The sequence below is a fragment of the Camelus bactrianus genome, chromosome 31 (genome assembly GCF_048773025.1).
Source record: "Camelus bactrianus isolate YW-2024 breed Bactrian camel chromosome 31, ASM4877302v1, whole genome shotgun sequence".
NCBI lineage: Eukaryota > Metazoa > Chordata > Mammalia > Artiodactyla > Camelidae > Camelus > Camelus bactrianus.
Window position 1 is genome coordinate 16656814 of NC_133569.1, and position 23194 is coordinate 16680007.

At 43.1% G+C, this 23194-nt stretch overlaps 1 protein-coding gene across 2 annotated transcripts in view; it reads right to left on the bottom strand.

The window, feature by feature from the left end:
* Positions 1-23194, bottom strand: part of EXTL3 (exostosin like glycosyltransferase 3) — an 88214-nt gene that overhangs the window by 60122 nt on the left and 4898 nt on the right. The window contains exon 1 of one of the 2 annotated variants that reach the window (XM_074355611.1): positions 12875-13193. The exons of the other annotated variant lie outside the window; for it this stretch is intronic. The gene's annotated coding sequence lies outside the window, so the exon portion shown is untranslated. Of the gene's footprint in view, positions 1-12874; positions 13194-23194 lie in introns of those variants that run through there. 2 annotated transcript variants of the gene reach the window in all.

A 23194-nucleotide genomic window follows, 5' to 3' on the forward strand; every position in this document is an offset into this window, starting at 1 on the left:
CTTTCACCACAATTAAAGGTAACTGGTGGTAAGGAAATGGATATGTTAATTAGCTTGACCATCACAATCATTTCACTATGCATATGCATACAAAATCACTTTGTACACCTTAAACACATACAATTCTTATTTTAAATAAGTTTTAAAAATTAAAAGCTGTCACTTAAAGGGTGACACCTATCTTAACTGGTTTAGATTTTTTAAAAACTACTCTGTACACACACAAACACACATAAAGGGACAGGAAGAGAAAATGACAGAACAAATATAAATGTCACAAAATGCTAAACATTGGTGAATCTGGGGAAGAATCACTAGGAACTTACAAAAATGTTGGAAAACTCTATATGTAAGTTTGAAATTATTTCAAAAGAAAAACAAAGCACATGAGGCAATCTAACCATCTAACAATCAAACAAACCCAAGGTGAGGAACATTTTATCAAACACCTGGCCTATATTCTAAAAATGTCAATATCATGAAAAAAGGAAAGGAAGGAGGGAGCGGCGGGGCTGAGGAAATGTTCGAGATTAAAGGAGGCTAAAGAAATGTGACAAGTGAATGTAATGTGTAACCCTGGGTTGGATGTTAGATTGGAAAAAATTTGCTATAAAATACATTATTGCAACAAGTAGTGAAATTAGAAATTGGACTTTTTATTATATAACAGCATTACAGCAATATTAAATTTTCTGAATCAAAAAAAATTACACTGTGGTTACGTAAGAGAAAGTCCTTGTTCTTAAGAGATACATCCTGCGATATTTAGGGGCAAAGGATGAGGATGACTGCACCTTTAAAATGTTTCGGCAGAGTTAATACTAACAATAATAATGTGTGTGTGTGTGTGTGTGTGTGTGTGTATACTTACAAAGAACAAATATAGCAAAATGTTAACAAGTGATGAATCTGAGTTAATGTTTACCATTCTTGCAACTTTTCTGGTAAGTTTGAAATTTTTTCAAAATAAATTTTAAAAAAAATCTATCACGTGAAACCCCTTCCTGTTCTCTTAGATAGAATTAACGCTCGCTGTCTCCTCTAAGCTGCTGTGTTTTTATTTTTACCCTAAAATGCTTGTAATGATTTGCTGAAGCATTTGTCTTATTCTATTAGACTGAGAGCTTTGTGAGGCAGGAAGTTAAATTGCCTTTTGGAATTTAATCACGGAGGAGTATTGTAATTCACGGCAATTTTATGTTGCTGGCATGGTATTACTGGAATACTCTGATGCTACAATTTGGGCTCACAGCAAAACGTGGCTGGACACTCTTGAGAACTAGAACAAAAAATAAATCTTTGGTTCGGAGCAAAGCTCAGTGCTAGAGTTAATCTAATCAATGTACTTGTTCTGTCCTTTTCTGGAACATTCTGTAGGTGCAGCTGGAAAGCACGTCGCTGGTTCTCAGGCAGGTACACAAAGGTGCTGTAAGAGGGAAAAGTCTTAGGCAAGTTGGAGCCAAAGTTCCCGTGATGCCCAGAATACCACCCTTGTCACTTCCAACACACGTACCACAGGAGGGCAGCCCATCCTCAATTGGCTGGAGGTCTGATTATAAAACCCGGAGGTTAGGAGATCAAATGGAGAAAGCGTGCTATTCCCATCTCCCCAGGCGGCTTTGATCAAGAACACAGGAGACATTCTCTGTCCACGGTATTGAGGAAACAGCTTCTATTCTTCTCTCTGCCTGCCTCCCTCATTCACTCCTCCTCGAGGAAGAAAAACTGCTGCTACTATTGATGAGCCTAGACACAGGGTCACCGCACGCTCTGCCCAGGCTCCTCTGGAGTTCCGTTTCTCTTTCAAAGACGCCCGCCCCACAGGCGGCATACATGCCTTCTTCTCTCCTCATGCAGGAGCAGGGCAAGCAGTTTCCTGTGACCTCGCCCATGTCTGGGGGGAAGTTCAAGTTCATGGAGGAAGCCAGGAGAAGCCTGTTTTGGCCTCAGGTCCAAGCTACCTTCTCCAGACTAGCTCTAGCAGCAAGGAAGGTGATATTTTAATCCCAGCCTGTTTCCTCTATCATCTGGTTCAGGACTCGGAAAAGAAAGGGAGATGAAGACCCTCTCAGAATCCCAACAGTGTTTTTCTCCTCTTTGGCTCTCAGGGTTCCCTCAGCGCTTGTTCTATGACAAGCCTCCACTACATTTTTGTCATCTTGAACTCAGACAGTGTGACACACATAGGTGCACAGCTATCATTGGGGTGGTGGCTGTTTTTTTTAATCATACAAAGTGATTTTTGAAGCTTTTCTAGTTCAGCTGAGGGCTCTGAGGCGACAAGGAAGCAGGCTTTAGTCAGCAGAGGAGAGAAAGCTGTGTCTTTGTGCTTTGCTATGGTTGCAGTACCAGGGAGCGACATCCTAGGGGAGCTGTCAAACAGCTTGGCAGCGTTCTAGCAAGACGGTGGTAGAAACACAATTTTAGCAAGAATGATCAAACATCCTTTGAAATTTTCCTTTATCCTTGAAATGCCTTGTGTTGCTGAAAGTCTATTCATTACTGATCATTCATCTGTAGCAAGTAGTCTCTTTGTGGATCTGAGCACGGAAGTGACAGCACTGGGAGGATTTTGGCAGCGAGACAAAGGCTCTGAGGCGCAGTGGAAGAGTCAGAAAGGTGAAAGTGAACAGCGGATCGAGGCAGGAGACGAAAAAACAAAATAGAAAAAGGGGAAGTGACAAGAAAACCATCTCACTCAGAGGGGCTTTGCTTTCGAAAGAGGACACGACAGCCCACTGATCTCATTACTGTGACCATCTCTGATGTCTCATCCTCTTGGTACCATCCTTCTTAATCTCATCAGCGAATTTCCTTCCTTAATCATCCCCTTTCTCTCCAGGATGTCCAACTTCTCTTTGTCTCTGCCGTGTCCTTTGCCTCAACCTGCAAACATGCCCAGGGTTCTTACAGAACCCAGAAACCTCAAACTACCCAACAACGACCACCCCCTTGCCTTCTCACAGTCCATTCCAATGCCCCCGGAAGCGTGCCCTGAATGAGCCAGCACCACCAGCACCACGTGGGCGCACATCTGAAATGCCCATCTCAGGCCCACCCCAGACCCACTGAATCAGAGTCCATGGGTGGTGGGTCCAAGATTTGTGCTTTAACTTGCCCTGCCGGTGACTCTGAGGCACATTCGAGTTTGAGAAGCCTGTCCTCCACTTCCCTGTTTCCTCCCCCATGGTGGCTTGCCTTTCTCTTTCTCTCTCATGCTGGATTCCCCAAGGCTCTGTCTTGGCCTCATTTTTCCTTGAGCTTCATCCTTTCTCTTTACATGATCTCAGCCACCCAGAGGTTGATTTGGTTATTTGTTTGTTTAAACACAGGTGTGTATAAATTTGAGCATCACCCCATCCTTGGCCTCTTCTCTGAGCCCCCAGAATGTCCAGTAGCCTTCTGGGCCCTTCTGCCAAAATGTTGCACAGTTTTGTAAACTCAGGATGCTAACCAAACTAAGATGAACCCAGTATCTCCTCCTGCACCCACTCTGCATCTGTTTTAACAATCTGGGCTGCAGCGCAGCCCCGCCCCACACGTAGTCACTTTCAATTCCTCCTCTCATTCCTTCCGGTCTCCAAGCACAGACAGTTTTGTCCACGACTGCCCCAGTGCAGGCCCTGTCAGCTTTCATCTTTCCTAATCAGTTCATCCTCCAAGTGGCCACCTCATGACCTCCTTGGTTAAATCTCTTTAATGAATCCCCATTGTTCAGATGACAATTTCTAAGCCCCTTAACCTGGCCTCACTCCACAACATACCTCCCATCCATTCCCCACTCCGTAAATTCACTAACACTGAATTACCTCCAGTTCTTGGCACATCCTGTCACTTGATTCTAATGCCTTCTATGTAACTTCCCACCTCAGCTTGTCTCCTTGGCAAATTTCTGTTCACCCTTCGAAAGCTCAGATGTCACTTCCTCTGTGAAGTCTTCCTCACCCTACAGAGTACTGACTGGTGTCTCTCTCTCCTATAAGACTGTAATGTCTTCATGGCCAGGAGCCAGCCTTATCTGCCTCTGTGTAGCCGGCACCAAGTACACACCCTGACACCTAGGAGGTGTCACAAAATTCATCCACTCAACAAAAATTGACTGAACACACATTATGCGAGGAGCATTGTAGCTACAATGAACAAGAATGAGAAACCTCTGCCCTCCAAGAACTTATCCCCTAATAAGGCAGCTCACAAGTAGGCAGATCACTTTAACACTGTACTTGATTCCAGGATATGGATAACTCAGAGAGTTACATGGAGAAACATCTAATTCAGTTTGGGGGTAACCTTCTTATGCCTTTGGTAATACATGCAGAGTCTTTGGAATTGGCAGGAAAAACTATTAACATATATTTTTAAAGAATATCAATATCAAAATGTTGTCATTACCAATAACAGGCATTTCTGTCCCTCTGGAGTAAATCTCTCTGCCTCTACTTAATTCTGAGAAGAAAAAAAAAAAAGTGAACTAACTGTCTCCACAGCAGATATGACACAGGTAAGCAGGAAGCCCTGGAAGACTTTTCTTTCAAACAGAGCTGAGGAAGCAGTAAGTCGTTTGGTTGCTGACACTAACAAGTGTGCTTAATCACTGTCCACATTCAATGAGCTGCTTTAACCTGATCTTCAGAAGCTCTGTCAAACTACCGGGGTAAGAAAATGCTAAAAGGCACAACTGCAATGTGAAATTCACCTGCTTAAGTCTCCCCCCCCCCATCCATTTCACACCATCTGGACCACAGGAAGTAGAACTTGGGTCCCACCACTCAGCAGACTAGGTTCGCCTGCCCTGTGCTTCTCAGAGAGGGACGTCAGTTCCAGTCTTCTTTAACGCACGACTCAAGGACACTGAGGTACGACGTGTGCCCTTTGTGGGGGAGCGGGCCTTCTTCAAACTGATAAAGACGCCTAAAAGGACATCTGAGTCAACCGAGCAGGGCTAACCGTCACCACACAGTGATGAAAATATCTGCTCAGAGGAAGAATGTGATCTGTGCTGAGTGCTGGAATTCTCTGGGATCACAATTTGTTGCCTCTCTAGCTTTCTGCTCAATTTCAAGGTGTGTTCATCACTCCCAAGCAACTTAACTGCAAATACACTAGGTAAACCCTTCTCAAATGTGAATGTGCATCCGAGTCACCTGGAAGGCTTGTCAGAATGCAGATCCTAGGTCCCACCCATAGGGTTTCTGATTCAGTGGGTCTGGGGTGGGACTGAGATGTTTCTAATCTAACAAATTCCCAAGTGGTGCTGTTGCTGCTGATCCAGGAACCACACTTTGAGAACCGGGAAAGTCAAGAGTATTCTGGCTCTACCTGACCATCGATACCACCAACGGAGACTCATCTGATCTGCTTTAAGAAAATCATATCGTAAGGAAAGCAAATAATCGTTACAATCACACACTTCAACAACCTCCACCTCCTCCACGCTACTGAAGGGACCAGGCTCCTGGGTATGTAAAAGCCAAGTGTTAAAAAAGCAGGAGGAACACTGGTTCTCACACACAATTCTATTGTCTGAAGAGTAACCACAGCAAAGGCAGAATACACGTCCAATAACGAAGTCACTCCCATAACTCTCCTTCCCCTGGGGGCTCCCTTCCTTCTCACAGTGGTGCCAGTGGAAAGAATTTTGGTAACTACAACTTTTATCCTGGTTCAGTGACTGATGCGTTAACATCAGGTGAGTTTGAGTCAAGGATCCAACCCATGTTTAAAGCAGGAGCTGCAGTGCTGTCAGGAAAAGAATTTTGGACATATCCTTGTACTAGACTCTCCTACTTTCCATTTGCAAAAGAGACCGAAATAATACAGAGGATGAGGCGCTTGTGATGGTTAATTTTGTGTGTCAGCTTGACTAGGCCGGGGTTGAGGGGGGACACAGCCCAGACACTTGGTCAAACATGACTCTGGGTATGTCTGTGAGGGTCTCTTTGAATGAGGTTAACATCTGAATCAGACTGAGGAAAGCAGAATTGCCCTCCCCAACGGGGGTGAGCCTCAGCGGAAGGCCTCAGCAGGACAAAAAGGCCGAGTGACAGAACTCTTTCAGCCTGAACGCTTTCGCTAGGATATCAGTCTTTTTTCTACCTTCAGACTTGAACTAAAACGTTGACTTTTTAGGGGGTCTCAAGCCTGCCAGCCTTTAGACTAGAATTCACACTATCCGTTCTCCTGGTTCTCGGGCCTTGGGACTCAGACTGGATTCAAACCATCAGCTCTCCTGGGTCTCTGGTTTGCTCAGATCTTGGGACCTCTCAGCCTCTATAACTGCATGAGCCAATTCCTTAGACTAAATATCTTCATATACATATAAACATGCACACACACACACACTCCATTGGTTCTGGTTCTCTGGAGAATCCTAATACAGTACTAGGCAAAAATTTCTAACTCACCTCTTTCCTTCTTTAATTTATACTTCATTAAAAATCAGCACTATTTCTAGCAACTTCCACCGAAGTCCCTTTAAAGGATGTCTGACATTTCATTAGGGGTGATTCAGATTCAGTGATTCACGGGTGATTTCAGCCCCGCTGTGCTGTCAGCGCTGGAAATGATGTCAGGGTTGAGACCTGCTGGAAGGGAAACACCAGCTCATTCATCACCCACTGCAATGTGGAATCGTCTCTGCTCTTATCTGAGAGCAGAGGCGTTAGAGGTGATACCAGAAGCAGAAACAACACTTGCAGTCTCCACGATGTGCAAGGATCCTGTTCCATTTCTGTCTGTCATCTTGAATCTCCCACATGCTCTGCTACAGAAACGACATGGCCGTCTCCTCCCCATCGCCCCCTAGTTTTGTACAACTCCTCCACCTTCTGAAAGTTTCAGATGCATTTGTTTTTAATTAAGGGCTAATTTTATTTTTTCTGTAATGCCAGTGTGCTCTCAATCTCTTCTGTTTGGTTTGTTTGGGGTTTGTTTTGGGGGCGTAATTAAGTTTATTAATTTATTTTTAATGGAGGTACCAGAGATTGAACCCCAGGACGCTCTACCACTGAGATATACCCTCCCCGCAAGATGCACTTTTGAAAGCAAAGAGGTGACAGAGAACATACTGATCTAATGGGGGTAACTTGAAGAGAAGCACTTGACAAGCACGGATGAGCAGACGAGCTCTGTAGCGTTAACACTCCATTCTAAGTGCTGATGGAGGTAACTACTTTGATAACCATGCCACAAAAAAGAAGGCCCCAATGGCCTTGATGTGCAATGCAATTGGAACAAAGTTAAGACGCTCTCTTTAGAGTTAGCGCAGTGCAAGTTGAAGGAACCGCAGGCTACCATTCAGAGTAAGACAGCTACCAGAGAGGACCTTGGGGATTTTGCTTCTACTGGAGCAAGCAGGGTTCTGAGTAGGTTGCCGGTCCCCAGGAGACACCTGCCAGTCTGCCAGGCCCAGGTAAATCTGTATGTTACTCAGGGAAGAGGGAATGCTGCTGCGGCTGGCTGGAGATCCAGATGGTAGGAATCGGGGTCAAAACACTACAACTAATAATGGTAGCTTCCATTGAATGAGCAATGGTAATTACATTCACAGTTAACAACTCCAGGAAGAAGATATCGTTAAGTGAACTGCCTCAAATCACACAGCTAATAACTAGCAGAGCTGGGATCTGACCCCAAGTGCTTCTGATTTCAAAGCATGTGCTCTTAGCCACAATTCACTGCTGCCTTCCAAAGTGATAGGAATGACTAATCTTTAAGGCAAGATCACCAATCAAATAAAAAATAAACAGATAGCTGGGTAGAGATACCACAGCAGGCCTAGGCTAGAAGTCTAATCAGGATGGGAGACACGCGGCCAACAGTTCCACTACTGAACAGAAACAGTCATAGTACCTCACATGTAGAATGAGGAAAAAGCTGGCAAGGACCCTTCTTTGACCAAACTTTGGTCCGTCTCCTCAAGCTCTCCTCCTGATGAGGCCGTATCCTGGACCTTCCATCCTCAGCCTGCTTAAGCCTAGTTCAGCAAGAATCCTACCAAGTTTAGCAAGAATCCCCTAACCCTTGGCATCTAACCAAGCTCCTCTGTGACTTTTCCATACCCTGATGCCCTCAACCCTGCCCAGTGGCTACAATTCCCCAGCAACCCCCGCTGTATTCACAGTTGAGTTCAACCTCTCACCCCTGTTGATACGATCTTGACCCCATCACATTAGTCTTGAATAAAGTCTTCTTTGCCCACCCAACTTGTTTGATGCAGTTTGCCTTTGGCGGGGACTATGTAAACACCGGAGGAGCTCTCTCAACCCCGCAGTCCCGGGGTACCTTGTGAGGAGTCTGCAAGCCAGGGAGTTCCCCAGTCTTCAAGCCCAGCCTGCTGGGAGAAGGGTTCAGAACGCACGACTGCAGAAACCTTTCTGCAAGCTAAGGAGACAAGCCAGAGAACGGGAGGCAGGAAGGAGAGGACCTGCCTACAGTTTTCAGAAAGGAAAGAACCTTCCAGTTTCAACTGGTGAGCTGAGTACAAGATCCTTCTCTTCTCCCATCCAAGGACTCACTCAAAAGCTGAAAAAGACATTTTGAGAAAGAACAAGACCACAACAAAGGAACAAAAATGAGCAAGGTGGCCATCAGTAGACCAGAAATCTTGAGACCTCGCAGAGGGCAGAAAGCATGAGAGTGACATTGACAAAGAAGAAGCTATGGAAACCACAGCTCAAACCTGTCAGGGAAACATAGGTCTTGAAAAGAAGTTTCATGGAAGCTTCAAACTGAGTGGCAAAGACAGAAAGTGCAGAGAGGGGCACTGCAGATCACCATTCCAAGCAGCTGGGGAGGTCGGGACCTCCAGCATTCTCCCTTAGCATCTTCAGTTTCCACCCTCCAGCTAAACATAGAAATCTGATCTAGAAAAGAACAAAAGAAAGGGCTTGGTAATGAAGGTATGATTACGGGGTCAGGGAGATGGGAGGAATCCAACAGATGGATTGAATTTTTAAATGTACACAGGCAAAGACTGTGATCTGGAAATAAAGGAGAACTTTCAATATAAAGAGCAGACACGGGGAGGGTATAGCTCAAGTGGTAAGAATGCATGCTTGGGATGCACGAGGTCCTGGGTTCAATCCTCAGTACCTCCACTTAAAAGAAAAAGAAAGAAAGAAAAAAACATAATAACGCCCCCCCCCGCCAAAAAAAATTAAAACTAAAAAAAGAGCAAACAGACAAAAATATGGAAATATGAGAGAAAAGGTAAGGCTCAGGGATGATGGCTGCAGGTAGTCCAATACTCCTTCAGTAGGAGTTCCAAAAGGAGAAAAGGAAAGGGTGGAGACTGTCACAGAGCTTAGAGAAAATGTCCCTGAGTTGAAAAGAGACCCAAGTCTTCAGATTAACTGACTGTTGCGCAGAGTGAACGAACAAAGACCCCCAAGTCAGTTACATTCCTGTGAAATTTCAGACTTCCAGAAATTTTGAAAGTTTCCAGGGAGGTGGAAACAGAGTGAAACTGACATCAGACCTCACCAACAATAGTGGGTGCTAGAAGAAAATGGAGTAACGTCTTGAAGCTCCTGAGGGAAAGAATACTTTGAACTCTGAGTTCTATAAGGAGTCAATCTACAATATTCAGACCTATAAAAATTCAAACAGTTTACAACATTCATCCTAGCTGAAAAAATACTTCAGGTGTTTGCTCACACAAAATGAAAAAAAAAATCTGAGAGTGCCTGGTTACACAAAATCATGACAGGCGATCTCAGGAATGAGGTGCTCAGTGTTCCTCTGTTGAGCATTTGCCCTTTCTTTTTGCCCTGGTGCTGGCTGTCAGACCAGCCACCAATGTTGAACTCAGACTTTGGGCTTATCCCTTTCTTTAATCACTGCAGCCCCACATAGATTTTTCTGGTCATACTTTGGTGCTGGTGTACCACAGAACCCTAGTTATCCAGAGGGCTCTCTGGAAATTGAACTTTTCTTGTTAATGCCTTAAAATCCCTGACCCTCTTTCAGGGTTTATTATTTTTCAAATGGTTTTGAATATATTGGTCCCCTCTTTTGCCAGAGAAAACAATACAGTGAACAAAATCCCAACTGTTCCTCAATGCAAGATCATGTATCACCATGGAAGGGGTCACCATGCCCCATCATCACAAATGTTTGCCCTGAAACCCAGAAAAACAATGGACATGTCCACCAGGATCACAGCCACTGAGTGGCAGAGTCTGAGTTAGAACCTCATATTCTGACTCCTGGTGCTATGGACTGAATGGTGTCCCCTCACCAAATTCATATGTTGAAACTATAATCCACAATGTGACTATATTTGGAGATGGGGCTTCTAGGAGGTGACTTAGGTTAAATGTGGTCATAAAAGTAGGGTCCTAATCTAGTGGGGTTGGTGCCTTATAAGAAGAAAACAAGAAATTCACATCTCTCTGTCCACATCCGCTCACGGAGGGAAGGCCATATGAGCTCACGAGAAGACGGCTGCCTGCAAGGCAGGTAAAGTGCTCTCACCAGAACCTAACCACACTGGCATTCTGGTCTCCAACTTCCAGCCTCCAGACTGTGAGAAAATAAATCTCTGTTGTTTGACTCACCTAAGCAGGCTGCTATACTCACTGTTTGTGTCGCCCCCCCCCACCCCTCTAAAGAAAAGCCGTATGTTGAAACATAATCCCCAGTGTGAAAATATTAGGAGGTGGGGTCTTTGGGAGGTGATTTGGTCATGAGGGTGAAGCCCCCATGAATGGGATTAGTGCCCTTACATAAAAGGCCTCAGAAAGAGCCCTCGCCCCCTCCTGCTGTGAGGTTGCAGCATCAGGGAGGAACTGAGCTCTCACCAGACACTAAACCCACCATGCTGCCTTGATCGTGGACCCCCCCCCCAGCCTTCAGAAATATGAGAAATAAACGTCTGGTGTTTATAAGTCACGGTCTACAGCATTCTGTTACAGCAGCCTGAAAAGACTCAGACACTCAGCCAAATCCTGCTTCACTTCTTTTTGCTTGTTCTCTGATCAGTTGTTCATCAAATGCCTCTTTACCACTGGTCCAGGTCTGTTACAGGTGAAGGAGGTGTTGAATATCTGACCTGAAACTGGATAGCTCTTTCTACAAAGTAAACATTCATATTTTAGTATTAAAGCCCATCAGCTTACTTGTTTAGCTTCTGCCTCTTTTGCACGCATCCCTGAAAAACCTATACTCATAAATTTATAGCCAGGTTAGGCAATTGACTCTTTTCTTCTTGTTTTTTCCCCCAGCAACTACATTTCCACCAAATTTCACTGAACTTTTTTTTAGCCTCATGGTGAACTATTTTTCTACCACTCATCAGAACATCTATCATAATTTTATTTTTTTAATTGAGATATAATTGACATATAACATTGTATCAGTTTTAGGTGCATATGTATAACGCATACATGTCAAACTCACCTTCCTGAAAATATCCACGGCTTAAACAAGCATACAGATGCTAAAAAAATTACTTTTACTGAGTATCAGCTTTGAGAATCCACACCTATATGTACACACATACGTATGTATACACGTACGTTCAACATGTTAAAAAGTTAATGTGGACAATATACTGTAAAATACTTCCTCTACAAACTACTTAAACTTAGAATAAAACTTTAGATATAGACTCTAAATGTGGGAGAGGGCATGGAATTTTACAAAATTCCTCTGGGGAATATGCAAGCCAAAGAGTCTGAAGACCACTGGACACCAGCTCAGAACAATACATGCGGGCGAATTCAACACAGTAGAAACCGCGAGAACAAAGGAGCAATTAGCACATTTTTGCTACTAGGATGTAAGGAGGCTAAATTACAACGTCATGTTTACATACTCGGGAGAGATAAAAAAGTTTAAAAGCAGCTCTTTGTTCTCCTGCTCACTGTAGGGCAGGCCCTGGCACCTGCACAGGAAAAGAAGTGACTGGCTGATGCTGGGGCATCTCCAGCTTGAGTCTGGTAAAAAGACAGTGAGATCCAGGAGAGAAGCCCACACATAAGCAAATTAACTTGCTATAAGCCCAGGTCATAACGCCTCCTTTCAGGACTCATCCTGCAACTACTTAAAACAAGACCTCATGATAACTCTACTTTGGAGGGGTAAGAAAACCCATTCAGCTGAATTCTAACAAACTATAGAAATCTTTTTATCATTAAGGTTTAACTGGCTTATTCTCCCAAAGTACACTGGAAACAAACTTAGTGTGCTCCAAAGGCCCCATATCATGCTGTTCCTAAATGCAGATAATTCAAAAGCAATAAAATGTTTGACCCTTGCTCTCAATAAACTTGCCACCTGATTGGGAGGACAACATCAAAATTAAAACAACTGCAGAACAATCCAGAGGAACACGGGGGCAGTACGTAAGAATACCTCAAGAGAAACAGTACTCTCACACTTTCCCAGCGGAAATATAAATTGGTACGAGCCCCTGTGGGAGGAAATTTGGGCATAGAGATCAAAATTACAACTGAATTTATCTCCTTTGACCCAGTAATTTAAGATCTGGGAATTTTACCCTTCGGCCACACGTAAGAAGTAACGCACACACAAGTTACTCATTGCAGCATTATTTAAAATAACAAAAGGTCGCAAAGGACTGGTTAAATAAATTATGCTACATATACACAATGGAAGATTTTGAAAAGTATAAAAACACACAAGGGAGCTTTCAAAGCACAGATATTTTTTTAAAGTCTCCCAGATATATTAAGTAGGGGGGAAAAGCCCAGCAAAGTGCAGAAACTGTGCAAACAACGCATCCTTTTGTTTACAAGAGGGAGAAAAATGAGAATACAGAATGTATTTGTATTTGCTTTAACATTCGCGAGTAAACTCTGGATGAACACGCAAAAAACAAAAACAGAACAAAAAGCTAAAAGTCGATTACCTGCAGTGAGCTGTGGGAGGGTAAGAAGAGTCTGGGGGGTGTCAGGGCAGGAGGAAGACTTTCGCCATATAAAATGCACAGATACATTCTGAACCACACGAAAGTGGTTCAGAACAATTACGAAGAGTATAAGGAAAAGACAGCCCCCAAAGAGGCAAGGCCAAGTGAGGAGGACGCCAGTTTCTGCAGGAGTCCTTGCTCTGGGTGGAGCTTGGACTCAAGCTTTGGGCAGCTCTGCGAACAGCAGGGAACTGACTCGGGGAGCACAGCGCTTCTGCACTGGCAGCCCTGGGCCTTTCTGTCTGTGCCACCATGTCCCCAGGCTTCTGAGCCGCCGCCCAGCTGGGGTGCCTTCCTGCCAGGTGCCTCTTCTTCACCGCAGCTCAGAGCTCCCCCCACCGCCGCCTTGCCTCCCCCCGCGGCCAGAGCGCTCTTCACCAGCCATCCTCAGCGGTTACCAAATCCTCCAGCAGCTGGCTTTAATTTCTACTAAAGGAGGGCAGAAGGGGGCGGGCAGGGTCGATTAAGTAAACTTTTAAGGGAGGAGTGAAGCGCAGGAGGTCATAGAGTCTGGGACAGATCCTGGTTGGCTGCCAAGTCAAGCTTGGAAAATACTCCCCCAAGATACCATGGAGAAATCTGCCCAAATGTGAATGCTGCCGGCTTCAAGTTGTATAATCATGGGTGATTTTTTTCCCCCTGGTCTTTATGCTTTGATGTGCTTTCCAATTTTTTTTTTAAATGAGTAGAGATGACTCTTAAAAGACAAAAACTACTGCATACAATGCAAAAGATGTGTATATTAAAAACCAAACTAAACCACTATTCTTATCTTGTCCCAAAACTCTGGAAGATAAAAGAATTTCAAATGGGCAGGAGCAGACTTTTACAGCTGTAAAACAATAAAAATCAGAAGAGTGTAATTTTTTTTAATTTCCTATAATGCTGAAGATGTCACCTGACTACAGGCCAGTGTGACCTCCCTAGGCAGGCCAGGCAGCGTGGAACTGTCCACGGTTCCAGCCATCAAAGGGACGCCTGCACTGGTTGTAGGCTCTCCAGCCCAGAGCCAGCACCTTCCCAGTCTTCCCCTCCCTGGGTTTGAAACTCGATATCTAGCCCATCAAACCACATTCCTCCCCCAACTCTCTAAACCCAGATGCAGATGACAGCCCTATTCATCTCAGAAACTTAAATACATTTTGAAACATGGCCATTTTTTTCTCAGCTCCTTAGTAATAGTGAGAAAAGTAAGGTAACATTCAAATTACTTGAGTAGTTTTAGGCTAAGCTTCTCACCACTTAATAGTTTTATGTAAAGGAAAGTCAGTAAAGTTAGATGCGAAAACGGATCCCTCAATGTTTAGGAAAAAATACAGTAGACCTCAATATTTACGAGGAATCTATCCTAAAACCTGAGTCCCAAACTTGGGAACAGCGCACAACTCTTCCTCCTTTATTAGGCAGGACTCTCTCGACTGTAAATGATAGAAACCCGAACGACAGAAAGGGAAGGCCAGAGGACAGAATTCAAGGAACGATCAGACAATCGTATCTAGGAAAAGCCAGAGGTATAGTAAACTTTCCTGAAATCAAGACCCAAGGACACAGACACCCCCAAGACTCCACCCATTTCTCCTTCATGCTTCTCACTGCAAGCCAATTTCACTGTCTTCCCCACATGGCAGGAAAAGTGACCACTGAGAGGTCAAGAACCACCACTGGCAAGGAATTCCTCAAGCTTTTTCTGGTTGTAAGTTTAAAAACCTTGAGAAGAGTCTCTGGCCAGTGAAGGTCTGGTGTCCACCATGGGCCAACCGGCGGTAAGAACAGGGCAGCTCCTGCTGAGTCATGTGATGAATTTATGCTGAGTCACATGATGAATCTCCTTGAAGCAGAAAAGCAGCTGTTCTCAGAACACAGAGGATGTTATGGTGAAAAAGACTATGAAAATAAATATATATGTATAACTGAAACATTATGCCGTACACTAGAAATTAACACAACACTGTAAACCAACTATACTTCAATTTAAAAATTTTAAAAATGGAAATATTTTGTTTGAACTAGCTTTTAATTTAAAAATAACTTTATAGAAGTTTATTGTAGTAAAGTTTAAAACACAGATGAGAAAAAAATTAATTTCATTACCATCATATAATCTTTATGTCTCTCTTCCTCATCATTTTTGCATGTCTTACAAAAATGAGAAACTATACACATTTTATAGGTCGCTTTCCAATTAACAAACTGTACCTATCTTTACTTTTTCAGTAAACACATAATAATGGAACTCCATTATATTTATATGTCAAGTCTTTGAAAACTGAAGGTTGAACACTGAAGTTGTTCCTAATTCTTCCCCATTATAAACAAGGCTGAGATGACCATGGCAGAGCTAAATCTTTTTGCCTGCATTTAATTATTTCCATAGAATAGGTTCCCAGAAGCAGACTTTCTGGGTCAAAGGGTGGCATTTGGAATTTTCAAATTTAAGCACAAACATCTGTTTTAAATATATTTGAAACTTGTCTTTCACTTCCTTTTTAGTATCAAGAACTATGACAAATGCTTGTTAAGACCCACACGAGATTGACCATCTCCTTATACATTCCCTTTCTCTCCTTTTCAGGAGGAACGATGTCCGTGAGTTAGGAAGAAGGAAGGAGTAGAGATGGAAACAAACTAATAATGCTGACCCAGAGTGAGAAAGACGAGTTGGCCCGCTAATAGCTAGAGAAATAAACTTCCATCATCAGAGGCAGATGTAGAGAATTGCACTCGGCCCTGTGGTAAGATTTACAGGAAATGAAATACATAGGTCCAGTCCTAGCCCTTGAAAAGCTTAAACTTCAGTTCAAAAGCGAAATTGTAACCACATGAAAGTTCGAGCTACATATAACACGTCTACCTACAAAGGGCAGAAGGGTAGGTAATTCGGTTAATTGAAATAATCACTTAAAGCAGAAACCATAATAAAAAGACACACTGAATATTTTCTTTTAAATGAACACTTGAAGACATTCATGTACAGAATAGGTCAATTAATTGAAGATTCATAATGCTTTGGTCATCAGGTACCAATTATGGTTTCCTTGATTTAAAAAAAATTTTTTTAATAAATTAAAATGTTTAAAACTTATTTTTAATTAACTAAAATTTTTCTCCAATATGTTTTCTCACTCATCCCCGTTCTATTACAATTCTTTCTAGGAAGTTGCTCTTACTCAGTCTTTTCCAAACTTCAACTTGTTTTTATAGAAGCAATTCTCTGCTCAAGCTCCTATTTCATACTGGATATCAGTCAGTCAGCCTCGCAGTTGGAGTAGGGTAGTTCATACAAAGAGTTAAACAGAAGTCTGTTACTTCTTTTACACAACATGAGTGTTCCTGAGATCAAATCCAGATGTCATCTACTCAGGAATTACCCTTCTGAGGAGAAACAGCGGCACAAGGGAATCCAATGTGTAACTTCTGGTTCTTCGTGAGCCAGCCCTACCTGTGAGGACGGACTCTGGACAAGACTTAAGCATCTATGGACCAGGGAGTTTTTCATCCTGAAAAACTGTCAGAATCGGCTGAGATGTACAGGGTCGGCAAGTACATCTTAAGAAGTAAAACATGTGAAGCAATAAGGCTCCTTTGAATTAATATAAAAACCATACTGCATTAGTCTGCTAAAAGTGCTGGTGTCATGGTGAGAGGAGACCGCCCTGCACTGAGAGACCTGAGCTCCAAGTTCTAGTCCAATCAGGCTGCTATAAATAGCACCCTGTGGTTTGTGCAAGTTACTGGGTCCCTCTGAGCTGCCGACTCCTAACCTGTCAAATGAAGTGAATTATTTTTTAAAGAGGACCAACAAGCATATAAAAAAGAAAAGCAGTAGACTATAGATTTTCCAGCAGCTTACTGAATCAATCTAGATTCTAAAGTCACCTAGTACAATTACATCTCACTTTATTTTACAATTTAACCAGTATTTATTGAGCATCTACTCTGTGACGCTGGGAATATTTCACAAAACAAGGGAAAGATCTGCCTTCATGGACCTTGTGGTCTGCTGAGGGACACAGATGATTTAACAAGCAATGATCATAAAGTATGATCACTGCTAAGACAGAAAAAGTAGAATGTTCTTGCAGGAAGAGTGTATAGTAACGCAGTATGGAGGGATTTTGTCAAATCTGCAGTTATATCTAATGTGAGACAAAAAGAGGTTCATTAGGGAGGGAAATAGCCCAGGGGGAGGGAGCACTGTATGAAAAGGGCAGAGCTGGGAGGGCGTTGGCTAGTCTGGAGTCTGTGGCTGAATTGCCTTGAACAACACGTGAAAAGTGAGAGGAGAAGCAGGCAGGGCTGTATCATGCAAGGGCTTACAGAGCATAACAAGGAGCTCTGTCTTCAGCTTCCTACCACTGCAGGGTCATCACAGCCTTCTGCAGGCAAGTGACAGAATCAGATGAACATTCTCAAAAGATGACGCTGACTGGGACGTGATAATAGGTTGGAGGGCAGCGAGACCAGAAGCGGAAACTCACTGGGAGGCTGCTGCAGGAATCAGACAAAAGCTGATGACCTGAACTACAACAGTGGCAACAGGAATGCAGAGAGATTTAGAAGACGGGACAGGACTTGGTGATTAAGATGTCGGGGAACAGGAGTCAAAAATGATTCCTAGACTTCCAGCTTATGAAATTGGGTAGAAAATTTTCCATTGTGTTTGGTAAGAGTTGGATATAAGCCTAAAGTTGCTGGCAGGCATTTTGCCATCATTTAGAAAGAGGCTTCCTGAGAATGGCACCAACACAAAGGAAAAACAAAGGCTGTTTGTTTGTTTTTGCCATAGTTGGTTTCTCTTTTTCTTGGTGGGGGGCAGGCGGGTGGCTTGTAAGTAATATATATATATATATTTATTGAAGTATAGTCAGTTTACAATGTGTCAATTTCTGGTGTACAGCATAATAGTTCAGTCTTACATATACGTATGTATATTCGTTTTCATATTCTTTTTCATTATAGGTTACAAGTTACTGTATATAGTTCCCTGTGCTATACAGTAGAAACTTGCTGTTTATCTATTTTATATATAGTAGTTAGTATCTGCAGATCTCTAACTCCCAATTTATCCCTTCCTACCCCTTCCCCCGCTGGTAACCGTAAGTTTGTTTTCTATGTCTGTGAGTCTGTTTCTGGTTTGTAAATAAGTTCATTTGTCTTCTTTTTAGATTCCACATATGGCTTGACTGTCTGACAGCCTCTGTCTTTCCCATAAAGTAGCAGGCAGTGTCCTCTGCTGAGAGTGAGGAGAATCTGGGGGGTGGGAGGTTTAAGGAGAATGGAGACCACCTCAAATGTTGCTGTGGAGAATAGGAGAGAGACTAGGAGACTACAGAAGAATTGACCAGAAGCTATGAGGGCCCATTGGATGACAGAGACCATCCCATAGTTTCACCAAAATGTGGTAAAGGATAGAATCTGAAAGTAAATGTTTGATTATGGTGAGAGAACCAATTTATAAATTGTCTCCTTTATAAATTAAAAAAAAAATTAGTGTGTATAGGTATATTTTTCATTACTGACTGAAAGAGGAGATTTTAAGTTTGCTGATAGGTCGCTCGGCTTTTCTGCATAGTAAACCACCAACCTGATGGAGATAACCCACAGGAAGAGCTCACGAAATGGTGTGACAGAGGCCAAAGTGGCCAATGAGATTCAGCAGGCTAGAATATACATGGTCATGAACCTGAGTTTTGAACGCAAAATAAAACTCAAACTGTGCTTGTAAAATAAAGGTCTTGAGATCTCAGTGGCCACTCAACTAAGAGATCAAAGGTACCAGAACAAGGCTCTTATGAGCAGACACAACCCTTCCATTCAACAAATACCAAGAGGCCACTAGATAAGGTCCTTTCCAGTGTCATGACTCTGAAGTTTCTGTTGAGAGTGATGAGAGTGAATGAGAGATAACTGTATTTGAAGACGTCCTCTACTGGCCACATCAGCCAACTATATTTTCAGCTTCTATCCTTATATTTAGTTTCATCTTCAACAAAGGTTTTGGACCATATTGTCTCAGCCCCTCCTGAAACATCTCTGAATATCGATGTAGGCTCATTACAGAGATCCATCTTCAGAGAGGTATGATGCAAACACTCTGAATAGCATCCTTTGTCTCTGGAAAGTATTTCCTCTGAATTATTCAATATTCTTCATAAAGCAAAAACAAAACAAAAAAACGCAGACAAGAACTTTGCTATCATAGGTCTTCTTTGCCTGGGTTTTCATTTATCTGCCCCATTTCTTACTTATCATTTCCAGGTTCTTGAGCTGGAAAGTTCATTGCTCCTGGCCCTTCAGAGTACTCTGGTTCTCTTTCTCAGCCCTCACATATCTAGGTTACCACGTGCCAGGAGCAGGGAGATGTGCTAAGACTAGCATCATCCCTAACCTCGAAGGATTCATGGATTTGGTAAATGATGCCAATACAGTGACAGGTGCTGTGATAGGAGGCAGAACGGGTGAAAAGGCGGACGTGATCATCTCTTCCAGGATGGGCAGAGTCAGGAAGGCCTCCCGGAGGAGGTGACATTTCAGCAGAGCCTTGAAGGATGGGGATTTCTCCGGGCAGGGAACGTACAGAAGAGTGGGAGGCAGAGGGAAAAGAAGAGTATAAAAAAGCATGAGATGAGGGAACAGGCTTACTTCCGGGGGTTGTAGGTTGCACAGCACGGGCAGAGCACAGGCTGTCGGGAGAGTTCGGAGATGGGTCTAGACAGGTGAGGACGGACCAGACCAGACACTGCCTGGCTTAAGAGCAGTTAAGCAGTTTGAACTTCCTCCTGGCCCAGGTGTGAATCAATCATGTTTTTCCCTCGGCTTAGCTAAGATTAAAATTGTTGAAAGAGACTTTTTGCTAAAGCACAAAGGGAAAAGCAAACAAGGCAAAAAGCAAACATTAAAAAAACATTGAGATGAACAGCTCACAGATCCCAGATTTCTAGCTGCTTCACTAAGTGCTAGCCCCAGATCAGAACTTGTACAAAGACAGTTCAGCCCAAGCCCTCTTTCTCTCCTCAAGTCGTCCACGTTGGCACTGGGACAGCCTACCCTTCCTTTGTCCACCGGCCCAGACATGAGGCCAGTGGGATTTTTTTTTTTTTGCTCCTTTACACCCCACTTCTTAATAGTCACCCCTGGACAGTCTGGCTTGCACTGAGGTTGGCTGAGTTCCTCCTCTGTAGCTTCCCCTGGAGGTCTTGTTCTGGACCAGGAGTCAGCAAGCGCTTTCTACAAAGGATCATATTGGAGTACATATTTTAGGCTTTGGGGGCCTGTATGTATTTGTCATAACTACTCAACTCTGCCACTGCGTCAGGAGAGCAGCCACAGACAATGTGTAAACAAAATAAAACTTTATTTACGTACATTGAAATTGGGCTTTTTCATTGTTGTTCAATATTAAATTTTATGTTTACTTTTTTTAATACCACAAATTGAATTATATTGTCAATATGTTTTATAGTCAATACCTGCTTAGTTTTACCCACAAGTCCACACTGCTCTTTATTTGGTATTCTTTCTGCTTCTTTAATCTTCCTTCTGGAATTCTTTTTTTTTTCCTGAAGAACATCACCCAGACACTCCTTTAGTAAGAGGTTGTTGAATGTGAAATGGTTTTTGTTTAACTTGTTTAATATAATTTTTTAAGGTTACTTTCCATTTAGAGTTATTACAGAATGTTGGCTCTATTCCCCGTGTTGTACATACATCTTTGAGCTTGTCTTACACCCAATAGTTTGTGCCTTCCACTCTCCCATCCTTAAATTGCTACCCTCCACTACTGGTAACCACCAGTTTGTCCTCTGTATCTGTGAGTCCATTTCTTTTATGATATTCACTAGTTTGTTGTATTTTTTAGATTCCACATAGAAGCAATATCATACAGTTTTTATCTTTCTCTGACTTACGAGATTTGACTGTTACATCATTTTAATTTATTGTAAAATATTCTTTTTTTTTTAATTTTGGGGGGATTCATTTATTTGTTTTAATGGAGGTACTGGGGATTGAACCCAGGACCTCGTGCACACTAAGCACGTGTCTACCACTAAGCTATACCCTCCTCCCTAATATAGCATATTCTTATTTGGATTTTCTTTCAACCATTTAAGGACGTGAACACCACTCTTAGCTCACTGACTGTACAAAACCAGATGATGGGCCAGATTGGCCCTGTGGATTATAGTTTGACAAACTCTTTCCAGGCACTAATTCCCAGGGCAAAGATGGCCTCTTCTCTTTTACATAATCACTATATTCTTACAACTGATACCCGTAATACTAATACATAACATTTGTTGAGCACTTACTAGGTGCCACGTGGTATGCACCACCGAGAGCTGCTTTGAAGAACAAATGAAATAATGCCTGTGGAGCACTTGGCTTCATGCCTGATCTGCGGTAAGCAAGGTAGCTGTCAGCTGCCGCCTCTGTCAAAGTCTGGGGAAGTGGCAGCATGGTTTTAATAAATTGGAAAAATCTGAATGATATTAGCGATTTAAGTTGGAATAAACATAATGTCCGATATCTTGAGTAAAAAACAATAACTGACAAGAATGGTTAGCCTCTATTATTAATGCTTTTACACTGTAAAATGACACAGACAAGGTAGCTATTACTATCCCATCAAAGATCAGAAAGATTAAATAATTTGTGAAATCACATAGCTAGTAAGTAGCAGAGCTCGGTTTGAACCAGATTTATCTGACTTCAAAGACCAGGCCCTTTTCAACACATCACAACCTCCCGTTTAGTTTAGCTGAAGTAAAACCACAGCCTTGGCTGTGAATCAGCACAGGCATTACTGTCCCTGGAGCCTGACATCTTGTGTCAAGATTAGCACCAGACTCATTCCGTTCTTGCTTCAAAGCTTAAACGCCTGTTGGACCACTGAGCTCTGGTTTCCTGCCAACGGATCCTCTGCTCCACGAGAACAGTAAAAATGACCAAGCTCAAAGGACAACGAGACCCTTTCCCGACTGAGTGTCCAATTCAGCCCACTTCTCCAGGTTCTTCTGATGACTCACCCTCAGGTAACTTCCCGAGAGCGACCCTCTCAGAAACCTACCGCTACAGCATTCTAACAGAAAAATACCGTCCACATCCAGTGACGACTCCAGATAGTTCCCACCGAAGACAAGAAGGGTGTTGTTGCATCACATCCATTTATCTGCATGACATCTTCAGAGCTGTCCGTAAAATGTTATCAAAGATACTGTCCGCAGCTTCAACACTGTATTCAAAGCAGCCCATGGGGTAAATCCTCCCCAGAGTTTAATTCCAAGAAAAGAACTGTCTCCTCTAGAGTTGAATCTGTGTACTTGGTCTTGCCAGAATAAGAAAACGATGCAACCCAACCTATTTCCTTTTATATCACAGCTTCCAAGAAACGTAAAACCAAATTCCATGCCAAAAGGTCTCATCTCAGGTGCCCAGGAGGATTTCCTCCCGCCTCAATCCCATGACCATTTTTATGTTTTATGTCTTGAAAAACCGCTAGAATAGATTGAGTGTCTATACACCCGGCACCGTGCCTCTCCCAGTGTGCCTTTCCGCCTTACATCGTTTCAAACCCTGCTTTACTAAACTATTTCAGTGCCGTATTTTTAAAGCTTGCTTTCCCTTGCATCCTATGCCTCAGATCTCCTGGAAGCAGGCAGGTCTACATACTGTGCATTTTTTAACCCACACTTATGCACATACTTGTGAAGAGCCAACCAGGCTTTATTTATCCTTAGAGGCACAAGACGAGGGTGTCATTTGATGAAAGTCAGGCTTTTTCCAGATTGCACTGAATTTTCCACATCGCTCTCTCTCTTTGTACCTCTGCTTGTCTCCATCTACCACTCTTTTCTCTCTCTCGGGGTTTCCGCTGTGGGTATCACCCTGATTCCCCCATGCAGGTGTTAGGAGCTCCAGGCAGTGCGCACACTTGGGCTGTGCCAGGAGCGAGTTCCATGAGCTGGACTCCAATCTGTCTGCACCTGCAACCCCTGGACACACCTCCTGATGAGACTCCTTGAGCGCTGGATGGCTTCTTCCTTGGAATCGCAACTCCCCTGGGCATTTGGCACCTCCCACTTCACCTCATATCACCTCCCCTCCAACTTTCCCTGTTCCCCTGTTGACCTTTCCAGGAATCGTGAAGGTTTATGTAACTTAGTTTATGTCCAAGGGAAACCGGCAGAGCAGCTAGAATAAAGCTGGCAGACGGATGTTACTAGACAGAAAAGTTGGAAACTGGAGAGGATATTTGGCACA